The sequence below is a fragment of the Staurois parvus genome, unplaced genomic scaffold (assembly GCF_062004578.1).
Source record: "Staurois parvus isolate SC_StPar_1 unplaced genomic scaffold, SC_StPar_1.0 ptg001051l, whole genome shotgun sequence".
Taxonomy (NCBI): Eukaryota; Metazoa; Chordata; class Amphibia; order Anura; family Ranidae; genus Staurois; species Staurois parvus.
The window spans coordinates 831,764-846,577 of NW_028318847.1; positions in this window are offsets into that span (position 1 = coordinate 831,764).

Here is a 14,814-nt window from a genome sequence, read left to right on the forward strand (position 1 = left end):
TATTTCTGACAGTTCCATGACATTCCCTCCATACAGCGGTTAAAACAGCTGTATGGAGTGAATGTCCCAGATCTATCAGAAATAGACTATTTATGACAGTTCTGGGACATTCACTGCATACAGCTGTTTTAACCGCTGTATGGAGGGAATGTCATGGAACTGTCAGAAATAGACTATTAATGACAGTTCTGGGACTGTCCTTCCATGCAGCGGTTGAAACATTGTATGTATTTGTTTCCATAAATGGATCCATTTATGGAAACAAATACATACAATGTTTCAACCGCTGTATGGAAGGACAGTCCCACAACTGTCATTAATAGTCTATTTCTGACAGTTCCATGACATTCCCTCCATACAGCGGTTAAAACAGCTGTATGGAGTGAATGTCCCAGATCTATCAGAAATAGACTATTTATGACAGTTCTGGGACATTCACTGCATACAGCTGTTTTAACCGCTGTATGGAGGGAATGTCATGGAACTGTCAGAAATAGACTATTAATGACAGTTCTGGGACTGTCCTTCAATGCAGCGGTTGAAACATTGTATGTATTTGTTTCCATAAATGGATCCATTTATGGAAACAAATACATACAATGTTTCAACCGCTGCATGGAAGGACAGTCCCAGAACTGTCATTAATAGTCTATTTCTGACAGTTCCATGACATTCCCTCCATACAGCGGTTAAAACAGCTGTATGGAGTGAATGTCCCAGATCTATCAGAAATAGACTATTTATGACAGTTCTGGGACATTCACTGCATACAGCTGTTTTAACCGCTGTATGGAGGGAATGTCATGGAACTGTCAGAAATAGACTATTAATGACAGTTCTGGGACTGTCCTTCAATGCAGCGGTTGAAACATTGTATGTATTTGTTTCCATAAATGGATCCATTTATGGAAACAAATACATACAATGTTTCAACCGCTGCATGGAAGGACAGTCCCAGAACTGTCATTAATAGTCTATTTCTGACAGTTCCATGACATTCCCTCCATACAGCGGTTAAAACAGCTGTATGGAGTGAATGTCCCAGATCTATCAGAAATAGACTATTTATGACAGTTCTGGGACATTCACTGCATACAGCTGTTTTAACCGCTGTATGGAGGGAATGTCATGGAACTGTCAGAAATAGACTATTAATGACAGTTCTGGGACTGTCCTTCAATGCAGCGGTTGAAACATTGTATGTATTTGTTTCCATAAATGGATCCATTTATGGAAACAAATACATACAATGTTTCAACCGCTGCATGGAAGGACAGTCCCAGAACTGTCATTAATAGTCTATTTCTGACAGTTCCATGACATTCCCTCCATACAGCGGTTAAAACAGCTGTATGGAGTGAATGTCCCAGATCTATCAGAAATAGACTATTTATGACAGTTCTGGGACATTCACTGCATACAGCTGTTTTAACCGCTGTATGGAGGGAATGTCATGGAACTGTCAGAAATAGACTATTAATGACAGTTCTGGGACTGTCCTTCAATGCAGCGGTTGAAACATTGTATGTATTTGTTTCCATAAATGGATCCATTTATGGAAACAAATACATACAATGTTTCAACCGCTGCATGGAAGGACAGTCCCAGAACTGTCATTAATAGTCTATTTCTGACAGTTCTATGACATTCCCTCCATACAGCGGTTGAAACCGCTGTATGGAGTGAATGTCCCAGAACTGTCAGAAATAGACAGAAACTGTCACAGAACTGTCCTTCTTCTCATCCTTCTCCTTCTTCTCATCCTTCTTCTCATCCTTCTTCTCATCCTTCTCCTTCTTCTCATCCTTCTCCTTCTTCTCATCCTTCTCCTTCTGCTCATCCTTCTTCTCATCCTTCTCCTTCTTCTCATCCTTCTCCTTCTCCTTCTTCTCATCCTTCTCCTTCTCCTTCTTCTCATCCTTCTCCTTCTCATCCTTCTCCTTCTCCTTCTCATCCTTCTCCTTCTTCTCATCCTTCTCCTTCTTCTCATCCTTCTCCTTCTCCTTCTTCTCATCCTTCTCCTTCTCCTTCTCATCCTTCTCCTTCTTCTCATCCTTCTCCTTCTCCTCATCCTTTTTCTTCTCATCCTTCTCCTTCTCCTTCTTCTCATCCTTCTCCTTCTTCTCATCCTTCTCCTTCTTCTCATCCTTCTCCTTCTTCTCATCCTTCTCCTTCTTCTCCTTCTTCTCATCATTCTCCTTCTTCTCATCCTTCTCCTTCTTCTCATCCTTCTCATCCTTCTTCTCATCCTTCTTCTTCTCATCCTTCTCCTTCTTCTCATCCTTCTCCTTCTCCTTCTTCTCATCCTTCTCCTTCTTCTCATCCTTCTCCTTCTTCTCATCCTTCTCCTTCTTCTCATCCTTCTCCTTCTCCTTCTTCTCTTCCTTCTCCTTCTTCTCATCCTTCTCCTTCTTCTCATCCTTCTTCTTCTCATCCTTCTCCTCCTTCTTCTCATCCTTCTTCTCATCCTTCTTCTTCTCATCCTTCTCCTTCTTCTCATCCTTCTCCTTCTCCTTCTTCTCATCCTTCTCCTTCTTCTCATCCTTCTCCTTCTTCTCATCCTTCTCCTTCTTCTCATCCTTCTCCTTCTTCTCATCCTTCTCCTTCTCCTTCTTCTCTTCCTTCTCCTTCTTATCATCCTTCTCCTTCTTCTCATCATTCTCCTTCTTCTCATCCTTCTCCTTCTTCTCATCCTTCTTCTTCTCATCCTTTTCCTTCTTCTCATCCTTCTTCTTCTCATCCTTCTTCTTCTCATCCTTCTCCTTCTCATCCTTCTCTTTCTTCTCATCCTTCTCCTTCTCCTTCTTCTCATCCTTCTCCTTCTTCTCATCCTTCTCCTTCTCCTTCTTCTCATCCTTCTCCTTATTCTCAGCCTTCTTCTTCTCATCCTTCTCCTTCTCATCCTTCTCCTTCTCATCCTTCTCCTTCTTCTCATCCTTCTCCTTCTTCTCATCCTTCTCCTTCTCCTTCTTCTCATCCTTCTCCTTCTCCTTCTTCTCATCCTTCTCCTTCTCCTTCTTCTCATCCTTCTCCTTCTTCTCATCCTTCTCCTTCTTCTCATCCTTCTCCTTCTCCTTCTTCTCATCCTTCTCCTTCTCCTCATCCTTTTTCTTCTCATCCTTCTCCTTCTCCTTCTTCTCATCCTTCTCCTTCTTCTCATCCTTCTCCTTCTTCTCATCCTTCTCCTTCTTCTCATCCTTCTCCTTCTTCTCCTTCTTCTCATCATTCTCCTTCTTCTCATCCTTCTCCTTCTTCTCATCCTTCTCATCCTTCTTCTCATCCTTCTTCTTCTCATCCTTCTCCTTCTTCTCATCCTTCTCCTTCTCCTTCTTCTCATCCTTCTCCTTCTTCTCATCCTTCTCCTTCTCATCCTTCTCCTTCTCCTTCTTCTCTTCCTTCTCCTTCTTCTCATCCTTCTCCTTCTTCTCATCCTTCTTCTTCTCATCCTTCTCCTCCTTCTTCTCATCCTTCTTCTCATCCTTCTTCTTCTCATCCTTCTCCTTCTTCTCATCCTTCTCCTTCTCCTTCTTCTCATCCTTCTCCTTCTTCTCATCCTTCTCCTTCTTCTCATCCTTCTCCTTCTTCTCATCCTTCTCCTTCTCCTTCTTCTCTTCCTTCTCCTTCTTATCATCCTTCTCCTTCTTCTCATCATTCTCCTTCTTCTCATCCTTCTCCTTCTTCTCATCCTTCTTCTTCTCATCCTTTTCCTTCTTCTCATCCTTCTTCTTCTCATCCTTCTTCTTCTCATCCTTCTCCTTCTCATCCTTCTCTTTCTTCTCATCCTTCTCCTTCTCCTTCTTCTCATCCTTCTCCTTCTTCTCATCCTTCTCCTTCTCCTTCTTCTCATCCTTCTCCTTATTCTCAGCCTTCTTCTTCTCATCCTTCTCCTTCTCATCCTTCTCCTTCTCATCCTTCTCCTTCTTCTCATCCTTCTCCTTCTTCTCATCCTTCTCCTTCTCCTTCTTCTCATCCTTCTCCTTCTCCTTCTTCTCATCCTTCTCCTTCTCCTTCTTCTCATCCTTCTCCTTCTTCTCATCCTTCTCCTTCTTCTCATCCTTCTCCTTCTCCTTCTTCTCATCCTTCTCCTTCTCCTTCTTCTCATCCTTCTCCTTCTCCTTCTCCTTCCTCATCTCCAAGGGCATTTAAATTAAAGGTACAGTGTTCTGCACTAATTTAAAGGCTCTCTGAAGCCTAGAAACCCTTTAAATAAGTCATCTTCGTAGCGGAGAAATTCGCATCGAATCGAATTTCACACTGGAATTCGCCGAATCAGCCGAATCGAATTTTTCATTTCTTCGCTCATCTCTAATGATTATGTATGAAGAAGAGATCCAAGAACAAACTGCCCCACTGAACCCAAAACCTAGGGAGTACCACAGTTATCTAGCCAAATACAGAAAGAAGCAGTAAAAGAACTATGTTGTATAAGGGGGAATAAAAATCATATATGTAAATAATGATTTAAGAGGGGATTGAAGGGAAATGTATGTTTTTGGTCTGTCCTCACTCCAGGTTGTTTCTTGTATTCCATTTTGATTAATTGCTTTTGTATTATACCCAGAATGAGTTAATGAAAATATGAAGATGTGCATGTAAAAGCTGTGTATGTGTTATAGAACTGTACTAACAATATTCTTTTATTTCTTATCTTAGCTTAGCCTTGGTAGAGGCAGGGATAGTATCCAGTTATTTCTTTGTACTAACAGCATCTGTTTCTGCTATGATATAGTTAAAAGTCAAATACTTCTGTCCCATGGGAAAATAACTGTTGGTTACTTGTAACTGATTTCAAGGTCTGAGAAGTCTCACGTTCACAGCCTTGACAAATTCTATTGTATCTTTTTCTTTGTTACAATATAAGAGGAAGAATCTACGAATAAAGATTCAGATTGTCTTCTGAAAACCTGTGTGTGCATGCTAATTTCTTTCATTCCAGAACACAGTCTCTTAAGCCTAATGGGGAACCGAAACCTACCAGTGATTAGAAGCACAAATTCCTTTCAGGGGCCACCCGGGGACATCACGCATGTGATGGGGCAGGGTCACTAGGATTGGCGGCGGGCATCATGGTTAACGTTGGATCTACTGCGGGGGGACATTCTTTTAGTTTTTTCTTTTAATAAAGGATTTGTCAAAGACCATGTCCTGTCTTTTTTCACACTTGTTAAAGGGGAGTTTCAGATTCCGATAAGTCCCCTGCCTACAGATCCCCACAACCACCGGCCAGGGTTGTGGGGAAGAGGCCCTTGTCCTCATCAACATGGGGACAAGGTGCTTTGGGGAGGGGGAGACCATGTTGAGGGCATGTGGCCTGGTATGGTTCAGGAGGGGGGAGCGCTCGCTCGTCCCCCCCCTTTCCAGACCTGCTGGGCTGCATGCTCAGATAAGAATCTGGTATGTATTTTGGGGGGGGCATGCCATTATCTTTTAAATTTTGGCATGGGAGTTCCCTTCAAAATCCATACCAGACCCGAAGGGATGGGAGGGGGGACCCCACACCATTTATTTTTTTCATTGCCGGCAATTCTTTTACATTCAGCTATCAGCAGGGAATCCTGCTGACAGCTGAAACATTAAACACATGGTTGTCACTACTAAAACACTGCATGACTTGATTAAATAACTCATGCAGTACTCTAGTAGCGTTTACTTTTATCTCACCTCAGGAACGGACTAATTGGTTTTCAATGCATTTCTATTCGTAAACCAAGATATGCCTGTATATGTATGTGTATATATATATATATACAGTATATATACACACACACATATACATACACACACACACACACACACACACACACACACATACATACATACATACATACATACACACACACAAACAGTATCTCACAGTACACCTCTCACATTTTTGTAAATATTTTATTATATCTTTTCATGTGACAACACTGAAGAAATGACACTTTGTTACAATGTAAAGTTGTGAGTGTACAGTGAGTACAGCTTGTATAACAGTGTAATTTTGCTGTCCCATCAAAATAACTCAGCACACAGCCATTAATGTCTAAACCGCTGGCAACAAAAGTGAGTACACCCCTAAGTGAAAATGTTCAAATTGGGCCCAATTAGCCATTTTCCATCCCCGGTGTCATGTGACTCGTTAGTGCAACAAGGTCTCAGGTGTGAATGGGGAGCAGGTTTGCTAAATGTGGTGTTATCACTCTATCTCATTCTAGTCACTGGAAGTTCAACATGGCACCTCATGGCAAAGATTTCTCTGAGGATCTTAAAAAAAGAATTGTTGCTCATAAAGATGGCCTAGGCTATAAGAAGATTGCCAAGACCCTGAAACTGAGCTGCAGCACAGTGGCCAAGACCATACAGCAGTTTAACAGGACAGGTTCCACTCAGAACATGCCTCATTTTCAGAGGTTGTCCTTGGGAAATAGACATACGAGTGCTGCCAGCATTGCTGCAGAGGTTGAAAGGGTGGGGGGGGTCAGCCTGTCAGTGCTCAGACCATACACCGCACACTGCATCAAATTGGTCTGCATGGCTGTTGTCCCAGAAGGAAGCCTCTTCTAAAGATGATGCACAAGAAAGCCCGCAAACAGTTTGCTGAAGACAAGCAGACTAAGGACATGGATTACTGGAACCATGTTCTGTGGACTGATGAGACCAAGATAAACTTATTTGGTTCAGATGGTGTCAAGCGTGTGTAGCCGCAACCAGGTGAGCAGTACAAAGACAAGTGTGTCTTGCCTACAGTCAAGCATGGTGGTTGGAGTGTCATGGTCTGGGGCTGCATGAGTGCTGTCAGCACTGGTGAACTATAGTTCATTGAGAGAACCATGAATGCCAACATGTACTGTGACATAATGAGCAGAGCATGATCCCCTCCCTTCGGAGACTGGGCCGCAGGGTAGTATTCCAACATGATAACGACCCCAAACACCTCCAAGACAACCATTGCCTTGCTAAAGAATCTGAGGGTAAAGGTGATGGACTGGCCAAGCATGTCTCCAGACCTAAACCCTATTAAGCATCTGTGGGGCATCTTCAAACGGGAGGTGGAGCAGCGCAAGATCTCTAACATCCACAGGTCCGTAACTGTTGTCATGGAGGAGTGGAAGAGGATTCCAGTGACAACCTGTGAAGCTCTGGTGAACTCCATGCCCAAGAGGGTTAAGGCAGTGCTGGAAAATAATGGTGGCCACACAAAATATTGACACTTTAGGCCCAATTTGGACATTTTCACTTAGGGGTGTACTCACTTTTGTTGCCAGCGGTTTAGACATTAATGGCTGTGTGTTGAGTTATTTTGAGGGGACAGCAAATTTACACTGTTATATAAGCTGTACACTCACTACTTTACATTGTAGCAAAGTGTCATTTCTTCAGTATTGTCTCATGAAAAGATATAATAAAATATTTACAAAAATATGACAGGTGTACTCACTTCTGTGAGATACTGTATACACACACACATACACTATATTGCCAAAAGTATTGGGATGCCTGCCTTTACATGCACATGGAACCGATGACAGAATAAATGGATGTGGCGTAATGCCTGCCCCAAATTTAAAATACAGTACCGCTGGTTTTTATCTTACAAACGTGCAGCCAATTAAGACCAACTCTCAGGTTACAGAGAGAGACCCTGGTGCAGACAGATTTTGTGAAAGGGTCTCGTTAGTGTTCTAAAAGTGGTGTAGCGTGTGCCAAAATCAGGTTCTAGACAGGTACTTGGCATACTTTGCACCTTTCACAAAATCTGTCTAAATTCAGATGCTGAACAGTATACATTATACAATCATTTTAGCCAAACTGTATGACAATCTAATTCTCTGTTCATGACCATAAACAGGTAATAGGTCACCTGCGATCATACAAGAACCATTTCTGGTGTGCAACAAAGTGTTTAAAGAGTAACTCCACTTCTGTTGAGAAAAAAAACCTTCCCCTCTAGGTGATCTACCATATGTATAGTGCAAGGATTTTAGCAAAATTTGTTGCAGATTCCTAACTTTTGTTTGTCAGTGTCCATGTGAAAAGTGAATCTAATGGGAGTGGTTTCAGAATTATCAATCCGCTGCTGCACCTGTACGGCTCTGGGGAAAACTGCATCTCTTTAGCCGTGATTTCTTATTGGGAGTATCTCACCTAAAATGACATTTTTGTTGCAGGGAGTGCCTGAAATTTGCCTTGTATCTTAGTGCAGACTTCTGGGAGAAAGGAAGCCAATCACCAAGCAGGAAAGTAATGTTGCTGGGGGACATTCTGTACACATTCTGTGTACAGAACACCTGCAGGTAGCCATATTGCATTGCATTTTACAGAAAATTACAGCGCTGTGGCTTGAAAAGGAAAAGGTAATTTTTAATAACATTCAATATGACTTGTGTCGTAATTGTATATGCGATATTTTTTTTTTATTTGCTATTTTTGTTCCCACGAAATTAGAGTTACTCTTTAAATGTATTTCCACAAGATCCAAGATGTTGAACTTTTAAAGGCACCAATACACAGTCATATAAAAATATATCAAATTTATTTTGTGATATTACAATGAAAATAGTATAATTTAATTTTATACAGAATTATGACATTTGGAGTATCAGTCTGCATATATTTACTGACAAGCACATAATACCGTATGCTATACCTCGCTTTCCTCACTGATCAATTATTATCATTACAAATTAGACCTCAACATAGCTGTTACATAGAGAGATGTAAAGTTTCTAACAACTGATCCCAATGGCAAGTAGGGTGAAAACATTTCTAGGTGTTTCACAAGTAACGTACAGGCTGGAGCATCAGGTATAGCAGGTAAAATAGGTATTGAACACGTCACCATTTTTCTAAGTAAATATACACTACATTACCAAAAGTATTGGGACGCCTGCCGTTACACGCACATGAACTTGAAGGGCATCCCAGTCTTAGTCCGTAGGATTCAATATTGAGTTGGCCCACCCTTTGCAGCTATAACAGCTTCAACTCTTCTAGGAAGGCTGTCCCCAAGGCTTAGGAGTGTGTCTGTGGGAATGTTTGACCATTCTTCCAGAAGCACATTTGTGAGGTTAGGCACTGATGTCAGATGAGAAGGCCTAGCTCGCAGTCTCTGCTCTAATTCATCCCAAAGGGGTTCTGAAATTGTCCAAAATGTCTTGGTATGCTGACGCCTTAAGAGTTCCCTTCACTGAAACTAAGGGGCCAAGCCCAGCCCCTGAGAAACAACCCCACACCATGATCCCCCCTCCACTAACATTACACTTGGCACAATGCAGTCAGGCAAGTACCATTCTCCTAGCAACCGCCAAACCCAGACATGTCCATTGGATTGCCAGAAAGAGAAGAGCGATTTATTACTCCAAAGAACACATCTCCACTGCTCTGGAGTCCAGTGGCGGCGTGCTTTACACCACTACATCTAATGCTTTGCATTGCAATTGGTGATGGAACGTTTGTATGCAGCTGCTTGGCCATGGAAACCCATTCCATGAAGCTCTCTATGCACTGTTCTTGTGCTAATCTGTAGGCTACACAAAGTTTGGAGGTCTTTAGCTATTGCCCACAGTTAGCACTTCTGCACATTTGAGCTTTAGCATGTGCTGATCCCACTCTGTTATTTTACGTGGCCTACCACTTCATGGCTGTTGTTCCCAGTTGCTTCCACTTTGTTATAATACCACTACCAGTTAACTATGAAATATTAAGTAGTAAGGAAATTTCACAGATGGATATTGCACAGGTGGCAACCTATCACGTTACCACGGTTGAATTCACTGAGCTCCTGAGAGCAAACTATTCTTTCACAAATGTTTGTAAAAGCAGTCTGTTATGCATAGGTGCTTGATTTTATATACCTGTGGTCATGGAGGTGATTGGAACACCTGAATCCAATGATTTGAAGGGGTGTCCCAATACTTTTGATAATATAGTGTATTTCTAAAGGTGCTATTGACATGAAATTGTCACCACGTTGGTAACAACCCATGCAATCTATACATACAAAGAAACGAAAACAAGTTCAGTAACAACGAAAACAAGGTATATGTAATGAAATGGAATGACACGGGGAAAATGTATTGAACAAATGACGATAGGGATGTGCAAAAAGGCATGGAAAGCCAAGACACCAGCTGAAATCTATCAGTAATTAGAAAGCAATTCTGCCCCTTGTCAGTGCAAATGAATATCAACTGATGGCATATAAAAAGGTGTCTCCTTATCAAGGTGTCAAACATGAAACATCTCATGATGTTATGAAAAATGGTAATGTATTCAATACTTATTTTACCCACTATACAGTGAGGAACAGAAGTATTTGAACACCCTGTGATTTTGCAAGTTCTCCCACTTAGAAATCATGGAGGAGTCTGAAATTCACATTGTAGGTGCATTCCCACTCTGAGAGGCAGAATTTAAAAAAAATTTCAGGAAATCACATTGTATGATTTTTAAAGAATTTGTCTTGTACTGCTGAACATAAGTATTTGAACACCTGAGAAAATCAGTGTTAATATTTGGTACAGAAGCCTTTGTACGTTTCCTGTAGTTCTTGACCAGGTTTGCACACAATGCAACAGGGATTTTGGCCCACTCCTCCACACAGATCTCCTCTAGATCTGTCAGGTTTCAGTGCTGTCGCTGAGCAACACGGAGTTTCAGCTCCCTCCAAAGAGGTTCTATTGGATTTAGGTCTGGAGACTGGCTAGGTCACTCCAGAACCTTTATATGCTTCTTACGGAGCCACTCCTTGGTTATCCTGGCTGTGTGCTTCGGGTCATTGTCATGTTGGAAGACCCAGCCACGACCCATCTTCAATGCTCTGACTGAGGGAAGGAGGTTGTTGCTCAAAATATCACAATAAATGGCCCCATTCATCCTCTCCTTAATACAGTGCAATTGTCCTGTCCCCTTCGCAGAAAAGCACCCCCAAAGCATGATGTTACCACCCCCATGCTTCACAGTAGGGATGGTTTTCTTGGGATGCAACTCATCCTTCTTTTTCCTCTAAACACGACGAGTGAAGTTTAGACCAAAAATTTCTACTTTGGCCTTATCTGACCACATGACTTTCTCCCGTGCCTCCTCTGGATCATCCAGATGGTCATTGGCAAACTTCAGACGGGCCTGGACATGTGGTGACTTGAGCAGGGGAACCTTCCGTGCAATGCATGATTTGAAACCATGACGGCGTAGTGTTCTACCGACAGTGACCTTTGAAACTGTGGTCCCAGCTCTCTTCATGTCATTGACCAGCTCCTCCCTTGTAGTTCTCACAGATTCCTCACCTTTCTGATAAGGTGAGGAATCAGCCCAGATCTTGCATGGAGCCCCAGTCCGAGGAAGAATGACAGTTGTCTTTAGCCTCTACCATTTTCTAACAATTGCTCCAACAGTTGATCTATTTTCACCAAGCTGCTTGGCAATTGCCCTCTAGCCCTTTCCAGCCTTGTGGAGGTCCACAATTTTGTCTCTGGTGTCTTTTGACAGCTCTTTGGTCTTGCCCATGGTAGTAGTTGGCGTTTGACTGACTGTGGGGTGGGCAGGTGTCGTTAGAGAGCTCAGACAGGTGCTACTAAGTTAGATTAATGAGTGGAGTAGAGGTGGACTTTTTAAAGGCACAGTAACAGGTCTTTGAGAGCCAGAATTCTTGCTGTTTCTTAGGTGTTCAAATACTTATGTTCAGCAGTGCAAGACAAATAAATTCTTTAAAAATCATACAATGTGATTTCCTGAATTTTTTTTAAAATTCTGTCACTCAGAGTGGGAATGCACCTACAATGTGAATATCAGACCCCTCCATGATTTCTAAGTGGGGGAACTTGCAAAATCGTAGGGTGTTCAAATACTTCTGTTCCTCACTGTATATCAAAGAACTGTCTACAAATAAAAAAGAATTAGGGTAAATATTTACACACCTCATCATTAGTAAAGTAGATATTAAATATCAGTTAAAGTGTTACTAAACCCATGACCCTGCATTCACTATATCTGCTCTCCTGCAGTATACAGAGCATGGAAATGCAATTGTTTTAGTAAATATAAACTGCTAAATACCTTTTCCCAGCAGCAGCATATAGCAGTCTTGTGATTTCTATCAGTGTCTGGTCGAGCACTAGTTAGAGCTTGAAGGAGTTTTCATTCTCCTCTGACTGTCCTATGAGGCCACATAACCCCTGACCCTCTGTCTGGACAGTGCTGATTGGCCTCTGATTTTTTTTTTTTTAATTTCCATGAAATAAAATGAAAAAAACTCCCAAATTTTTTCTAAAAAGCCCCCATTTTTCTTATTTTGTTATAAAATTTTGCAAACAAATAACAAATAATTCACACATTTAGGCCAAAATGCATTCTTCAACAGTTCTTTGGTAAAGTCAAATCAGCATGTATTGTTTAGTCTGTGTGAAAATTAGAATCTACAAAACTATGGTATATACAGTATATTTGAGGCCCTAAAAAGCAAGAACAGTTTGAAGTTGTAATTTTTTGTAAAAAGGAGGAAATTAAATATTTTATTTTCATAAAGTTGTAATTTGAACATGTTATGTATCACCCACAGCATAGGCATACTTATAATTATACCCCAAAACACATTCTGCTATGCCTCCCAAATATGGAGATATTTTGTCTGAGACATTTTCTCAACCTAGATAAAATTATGCATCTGACTGCCTGACTAGCCATCACATTTTTGGAGGCCCTGAAGCTCCAGGACAGTGGAAACACCTACAAAATGACCACGTTTTGGAAAGCAAACACTCCAACAAGGTATTTTTGAAGAGGCATAACGAGTCTTTTGAAAAAAAGTTTTGCCACAAGTTTTTGGAAAATGTGGAATGAATATATATATATATATATATATATATATATATATATTTTTTTTTTTTTACACAAAAGGTGTCACTTAATACAATATTTCTAAACACACATCAAAAGGCATACTTAGAATTACAACCCAGAACACATTCTGCTACACCTCCCGAGTATGTTGACTCAACATATGGGAGACTTTCAGTGCCTGAACGGATTGTGTCCCAGGCATGTTATCTTGTGTATTATTTATTTCAGGTACTTATATAGCACCGCCAAATTACGTAGTGCTTTACATATATCTTGTACATTCACATCAGTCCCTAACCCTCAAGGGTCGTGCAGTCTAAGGTCCCGAACTTACATTCATACATACACATACTAGGGCCAATTTAGACAGGAGCCAATTAACCTACCAGCATGTCTTTGGAGCATGGAAGGAAACTGAAGTACCCAAAGGAAACCCACGCAGGCAAAGGGAGGACATGCAAACTCCAGTCAGGTAGTGCCGTGGTTGGGATTCAAACCAAGGACCTTAGTACTGCTAACCATTTAGCCACTGTGCTGCCCACACAAATTATTAATATTACACAAATCAACCAATTGTATCAAAAACAATGTACTGTAATGGTCACCTCTGTATAAGTGGTCAGGGAAGCAGCAAACAGGCAAAGGATCAGTCCAGGCAACAAGCAGAAACGTGGTCAATAAACAAGCAAATGCAGGAACACTGCTTCTAGCTACACTGGTTTGGATACACTGGCTGGTGTGGTGCTGAGTGGAGAACTGTGACTGGCTGCACTATTAGGACTTGTTTACAGGTGTGTACAGTAAAACCTTGTGGTTCAGCTGTGTTTTTAAACACCCCTCAACCACTACCCCCTTTAGCTGCAGAGGCAGTGGCTGGGGGTCTACACATGCAGTGCTTTGCTTCTGTGGCAGGAATTATACCCCATGAATTCCACTGATCGTGACCTATTCAAGTGAATTGGGGACTTGTGCAGGAAAGGGGTTAAAGCAGGTGGAGAGGAGGCAATACAGTGCTTCCTTAGTGCTTTTAAAATGCTCTTTTTAGAGCGATCCGAATATGGATTGCTCTTCAGAGAGCATCGCACATGTAAACAAGTCCTTATGGTGCCTACTGCAGTGGTAATCAGGGACACTGGGACTGCTGTGGTGGTAATCAGGGACACTGCAACTGACTGGCATGGTGGTGATTAGGGACAATATAAGTGGTGTGGTGGGGATCAGGGACACTGACTGGTGACAGGATGTAAATAAAAAAAAAAAACCCCACACATTTAAAAAATGTTTTGTTTTACGTACTGTGACACTGTACTACTCTGTGGAGGCAATTAGGATTTTTTTTTTTTTTTTTACATCAGGTTTATTTTTTTTTTACATTAGGTTTACTTATTACAGTGATGATCTCTGTAAAAGCAATCGTTTTTAAAGTCATGAATGGCTTTCCTTTATGATTCAATGTGTACTGTTCTGATTGCTGTGGCTACAGCTATGACATGGTACAGGGTCGCTGTGATTGTTACATAGTCTGGCTGAAAAAAGACAAAAGTCCACCCAGTTATAAATTGGCCTTTAACCATGTGATCACTGTGACCAGAGATCACAATAGTAAACAATGCTATCATGAATGGATACCATTCATGACAGTTGTTTATTAGTAGACATGTGATTGGTTATAACGATTACATGGTACCAGGGTTAATCACAGCGGCCCAATACCAAGCACTGTGATCCACTGTATTCGGTGGATACAGCGGTCACAGATCATGCTTCTGCTGAGGTTAGATGGTTAAATGGTTAGAGAAAGCCAGGTATGGCTTTTTATACAGTTACAATGATCCACTTTGGATCAGCGTAAATATGCATGTGCTGTACCTGTGGGATCTCTCTAGAAGCTGGAAATCACTGTAGTAGACATAGCTACTCCCTGCTGCACTGTGAACACAGACAGTGCACGTAATGGGACCCATTCAGAGATCACTTTGCATTTTCTCAATGCAT